Below are 6,382 nucleotides of genomic sequence, written 5' to 3'. Positions count from 1 at the left end.
CTTCTGCTAGCTTTTGAATTTGTTTGCTCTTGCTTCTCTAGTTCCTTTAACTGTGATGTTAGGCACTAGATCTTTCCTGCTTTCTCTTGTGGGCATTTAGTGCTATAAATTTCCCTCTACACATTGCTTTAATTGTGTCCCAGAGATTCTGGTACGTTGTGTCTTTGTTCTCACTGGTTTCAAAGAATATCTTTATTTCTGCCTTCATTTCATTATTTACCCAGTAGTAAGGAGTATTCAGTATTCAGGAGCAGGTTGTTCAGTTTCCATGCAGTTGTGTGGTTTTGAGTGAGTTTCTTAATCCTGAGTTCTAATTTGATTGCACTGTGGTCTGAGAGACAGTTTGTTGTGATTTCTGTTCTTTTATATTTGCTGAGGAGTCCTTTACTTCTAACTATGTGGTCAATTTTGGAATAAGTGCGACGTGATGCTCACATGAATGTATATTCTGCTGATTTGGGGTGGAGAGTTCTGTAGATGTCTATTAGGTCTGTTTAGTGCAGAGCTGAGTTCAAGTCCTGGATATCCTTGCTAACCTTCTGTCTCGTTGATCTGTCTAATATTGACAGTGGGATGTTAAAGTCTCCAATTATTACTGTGTGGGAGTCTTAGTCTCTTTTTAGGTCTCTAAGGACTTACTTTATTAATCTGGGTGCTCCTGTATTGGATGCATATATATTTAGGAAGATTAGCTCTTCTTGTTGAATTGATCCCTTTACCATTATGTAACAGCCTTCTTTGTCTCTTTTGGTCTTTGTTGGTTTAAAGTCTGTTTTATCAGAGACCAGGATTGCAATCCCTGCTTTTTTTTTTGCTTTCCATTTGCTTGGTAGATCTTCCTCCATCCCTTTATTTTGAGCCTATGTGTGTCTCTGCACATGAGATGGGTCTCTTGAATACAGGACACTGATGGGTCTTGACTCTTTATCCAATTTGCCAGTCTATGTCTTTTAATTGTGGCATTTATCCCATTTACATTTAAGGTTAATATTGTTATGTGTGAATTTGATCCTGTCATTATGATGTTAGCTGGTTATTTTGCCTGGTTAGTTGATGCAGTTTCTTCATAGCATCGATGATCTTTACAATTTGGCATGTTTTTGCAGTGGCTGGTATTGGGTGTTCCTTTCCATGTTTAGTGCTTCCTTCAGGAGCTCTTTCTTTTTCTTTTCCCAAATCTCTTTTATTGGGGGCAATGGGCCTCTTGGGGGTCCTCACTGCATGGCTTGTTCATTGGCACTGCTTCCCGAGTCCTGGGGCTTCATCACATCAGGCAGCTTGGAGGGGTTGGAGAACGGCTCAATGCACAGAGTCTCAAAGGTGTCATCTGCCCAGAAGGCCAGCCCCACTGTGGCTGGGGCCTGTGGCCGTGCTGTTTGACTGGTGAAGCCATACTCACCCAGTATTTTGCCATCATCCAAGATGGTCATCCTTGTACAGCCGCTGCTCATCAGGAGGCAGGTTGAGGATGCCCTCGACAATGCGCTTCAGCTCGAACACTGTGCTGGACTGCTTGGCGTCCATGAAGATGGTAGTCTTGTGGCGCCAGATCATGAGGAACATGTCCTGGGGGTGGCGGACTGGTGTGAGCACTAAGCCTGGCCCCCAGTGTGGCCAAGCCGCCCCCTGCCGCCCCCGGCCCAGCCCAGCCCAGCCCGGCCACCAGGAGCTCTTGTAAGGCAGGCCTGGTGGTGACAAAATCTCTTAGCATTTGCTTGTCTGTAAAGGATTTTATTTCTCCTTCACTTATGAAGCTTAGTTTGGCTGGATATGAAATTCTGGGTTGAAAATTCTTTTCTTTAACAATGTTGAATATTGGCCCCCCCCCCCCCTTCTGGCTTGTAGAGTTTCTGCTGAGAGATCTGCTGTTAGTCTGATAGGCTTTCCTTGTGGGTAACCCGACCTTTCTCTCTGGCTGCCCTTAACAATTTTTCGTTTATTTCAACCTTGGTGAATCTGACAATTATGTGTCTTGGGGTTGCTCTTCTCTAGGAGTATCTTTGTGGTGTTCTCTGTATTTCCAAATTTGAATATTGGCCTGCCTTGCTAGGTTGGGGAAGTTCTCCTGGATAATATCCTGCAGAGTGTTTTCCAACTTGGTTCCATTCTCCTCGTCACTTTCAGCCACACCAAACAGGCGTGGATTTGGTCTTTTCACATAGTCCCATATTTCTTGGAAGATTTGTTCATTTCTTTTCACTCTTTTTTCTCTAAACTTCTCTTCTCACTTTATTTCATTAATTTGATGTTCGATCACTGATACCCTTTCTTCCACTTGATCAAATAGGCTATTGAAGCTTGTGCATGCATCACATAGTTCTCGTGCCATGGTTTTCAGCTCCATCAGGTCATTTAAGGTCTTCTCTACACTGTTTATTCTAGTTAGCCATTCATCTATTTTTTTTTCAAGGTTTTCAGCTTCCATGTGATGAGTTTAACCTCTTCCTTTAGCTCGAAGAAGTTTGTTATTACCGAGCTTCTGAAGCCTACTTCTGTCAGCTCGTCAAAGTCATTCTCCATTCAGCTTTGTTCCATTGCTGGCAAGGAGCTGCAATCCTTTGGAGAAGAAGAGGTGCTCTAGTTTTTAGAATTTTCAGCTTTTCTGCTCTGGTTTCTCCCCATCTTTGTGGTTTTATCTACCTTTGGTCTTTGATGTTGATGACCTACATATGGGGTTTTGGTGTGGATGTCCTTTTTGTTGATGTTGATGCTATTCCTTTCTATTTGTTAGTTTTCCTCCTAACAGTCAGGTCCCTCAGTTGCAGGTCTGTTGGAGTTTGCTGGAGGTCCACTCCAGACCCTGTTTGCCTGGGTATCACCAGCAGACGCTGCAGAACAGCAAATATTGCAGAACAACAAATATTGCTGCCTGATCCTTCCTCTAGAAGGTTCATCCCAGAGGGGCACCTGCCTGTATGAGGTGTCAGTCAGCCCCTACTGGGATGTGTCTCCCAGTTAGGCTACACAGGATCAGGGACCCACTTGAGGAGGCAGTCTGTCCGTTCTCCAAGCTCATACACTGTGCTGGGAGAACCACTGCTCTCTTCAGAGCTGTCAGACAGGGATGTTTAAGTCTGCAGAAGTTTCTGCTGCCTTTTGTTCAGCTATGCCCTGCCCCCAGAGGTGGAGACTACAGAGGCAGCTGACCTTGCTGAGCTGCAGTGAGCTCTGCCCAGTTGGAGCTTTGCTGGCTGCTTTGTTTACCTACTCAAGCCTCAGCAATAGTAGACGCCCCTCCCCCTGCCAGACTGTTGCCTTGATCTCAGACTGTTGATCTAGCTACCTTGATCAGACTGTTGACTGCTGCCTTGATCTCAGACTGCTGTGCTAGCAGTGAGCAAGGCTCCGTGGGCGTGGGACCCACCAAGCCAGGCACGGGATATAATCTCCTGGCATGCTGTTTGCTAAGACCATTGGAAAAGTGCAGTATTTGTGTGGGAGTGTCCCATTTTTCTAGGTACCATCTGTCACGGTTTCCTTTGGCTAGGAAAGGGAAATCACCCTACCTCTTATGCTTCCCAGGTGAGGTGATGCCCTGCCCTGCTTCGGCTCACCCTCCATGGGCTGCATCCACTGTTCAACCAGCCCCAGTGAGATGAAGCAGCTACCTCAGTTGGAAATGCAGAAATCACCTGTCTTCTGTGTCGATCATGCTGGAAGCTGCATATCAGAGCTGTTTATATTTGGCCATCTTGGAATGGAATCTATTTTTTTCTTTTGAGACAGGGTTCCACTCTGTCACCCAGGCTGGATTGCAGTGGTGTGATCTTGGTTCACTGTAGCCTCAACCTCCCAGGCTCAAGCAATATTCCTACCTCAGGCTCCTAAGTAGCTGGGACTACAGGAACATGCCATTATGCCAGGCTATTTTTGCATTTTTTTGTAGAGACAGAGTTTCCCATGTTGCCCAGGATGATCTTGAACCTCTGAGCTCAAACAATCCTCCCGCCTTGGCCTCCCAAATGGACTTCTAAAAACGCTAAATGAGGCTGGGCACGGTGGCTCATACCTGTAAATCCAGCACTTTGGGAGGCCAAGGTGGGCTGGTCACCTGAGATCAGGAGTTCAAGACCTGCCTAGTCAACATGGCAAAACCCCATCTCTACTGAAAATACAAAAATTAGCAGGGTGTGGTGGTGCATTTCTGTAATCTCAGCTACTCAGGAGGCTGAGGCAGAAGAATCACTTGCATCTGGGAGGCAGAGACTGCAGTGAGCCGAGATTGTGCTACTGCTGCACTCCAGCCTGGGTGACAGAGCAAGACTCAATCTCAAAAAAAAAAAAAAAAAAAAATGCTGAATGATTCTTAAACTGCAGGATGTCATTAAGTTTCACAGATAACTTTTTTCCCTTTTCTTCAAGCTCTTAATACATTTGGAGAAATAAAACTCCAAATATTAGAGAAGGCTGTTTTGAATTTGTCAGTCTGATAGGCATATGATAATAAACTGAAATAATATTGGAAAATTACCATGGGCATCTTTTTTTTAGGATCTTCACTTTTTACTGCCTCTGTCTCAGAAAAAGAGCCTTAGTCATTGAGAACCACATTACACAGACTAGATAGACAGAATATAAACATGTGCAGCCACTTACTTACCTTATCATACAGCACATACAGCTCGGCACACGCAGAAGCTGCTGTTCCCTGCAGGGAATGGCTTCCCCCAGATCAGGCAAGCCAAGCCCATGCCCCCTAAGTGGGTCTGGAGATGAGTCAGACTTGCAGGTCTTTATGGCCAGGCTCTCTGTGTTGGCTTGGGCTTCGTTGAGTCAGTCCAAGAAGGATTTCCCAGGATACCCTTGGGAAGGGTAAATTGGGTAAAGTTGGGAGTGGCCTGAAAATCTGGTACTTCTGGTAGGAGAGGGCTGTACAGAGGCTCTTCCTGAGTCTGGGGGACAGTATAAAGTCAGGCTGTGCAAAATGGGACAGGTTTGGCTCTGTGGCGAGGACTCCTCCTTGTAGTGTCCTACAAGGGACTCCAGAGGTGATCTGGTGGGCTAGGACCTCCTCACACCGCCAGGCTTGCTCTCTGGCCTTTGGGGTGGCCGAGCCTAACTTCACGTTTGCCTGTCTCCCCTTCCTCACTATTCTCTGAGCCCTAGTGGCCTTCTTTCTCCTTTTCCACTAAGCCAGTCTTGTTCCCACCTCACGCTCTTTGCAGTTGCTTTTGCTGTAACTTTCTGCCTTTTAAATTTATTTTTCTATTTTTTTCATGTTAATTAATTAATTAGTTAATTAAATTTTATTTTTTTGAGATGGATTTTCACTCTTGTTGCCCAGACTGGAGTGCAGTGGTGCGATCTCAGCTCACTGCAACTTCTGCCTTCCAGTTTCAAGTGATTCTCTTGCTTTAGCCTCCTGAGTAGCTGGAATTACAGGTGCCTGTCACCATGTCTGCCTAATTTTTTTGTATTTTTAGTAGAGACAGGGTTTCACCATGTTGGCCAGGCTAGTCTCCAACTCTTGACTTCCTGATCTGCCCGCCTTGGCCTCCTAAAGTGTTGGGATTACAGGCGTGAGCCACTGTGCCAGCCTATTTATTTATTTATTTTTTGAGACGGAGTTTCATTCTCGTTGCCCAGGCTGGAGTGCAATGGCGTGGTCGCGGCTCTCTGCCGCTCAGGTTCAAGTGATTCTCCTGCCTCAGCCTCCCAAGTAGCTGGGATTACAGGCACATACCACCAAGCCTGGCTAATTTTGTATTTTTATTAGAGGCAGGGTTTCTCCCTGTTGGTCAGGCTGGTCTCGAACTCCCGACCTAAGGTGATCCGCACCCCCTCAGCATCCCAAAGTGCTGGGATTACATGTGTGAGCCTCTGCGCCCACCTATTTATTTATTTTTAGTTGATAATAATTGTGTATATGTATGGGGTACAATGTGACATTTTGATCTATGTACACATTGTAGAAAGAGTCAATCAAGTTAGTTAACGTATCCATTACCTTACCAACTTATCATCTTTTTTTCTTGTGGTGAGAATGTTAAAAATATATTGTTTTAGCAGTCTTTTTTTTTTGAGACCAAGTCTTGCTCTGTTGCCTAGGCTGGACAGTGCCGTGGTACGATCTCAGCTCTCTGCAACCTCCACCTCCCAGATTCAAGTGATTCTTCTACCTCAGCCTCCTGAGTAGCCAGAATTACAGGCACACGCCACCATGCCCAGTTAATTTTTTGTATTTTTAGTACAGATGGGGTTTCACCATGTTGGCCAGGCTGGTCTCTAACTCCTGACCTCAAGTGATCCATCCACATTGGTCTCCCAAAGTGCTGGGATTACAGGCGTAAGCCACTGCGCTCAGTTCTTTTAGTAGTTTTGAAATACACATTATTAATAATTGTGGACCAGCGTGGTGGCTCACACCTGTAATCCCAGCAGT

The 6,382-nt window shown here is 45.5% G+C and overlaps 1 pseudogene; it reads right to left on the bottom strand.

Moving 5' to 3' along the window:
- Positions 1 to 1,091: 1,091 nt before the first annotated feature.
- LOC101010491 lies at positions 1,092 to 1,593 on the bottom strand (annotated as a pseudogene).
- Between the last annotated feature and the right edge of the window lie 4,789 nt (positions 1,594 to 6,382).

Source organism: Papio anubis, chromosome 8 (genome assembly GCF_008728515.1).
Source record: "Papio anubis isolate 15944 chromosome 8, Panubis1.0, whole genome shotgun sequence".
In the NCBI taxonomy this organism is placed as follows: domain Eukaryota; kingdom Metazoa; phylum Chordata; class Mammalia; order Primates; family Cercopithecidae; genus Papio; species Papio anubis.
Note: the sequence above shows the minus strand (reverse complement) of the source record. Positions and strands in the feature narration are given on the sequence as shown.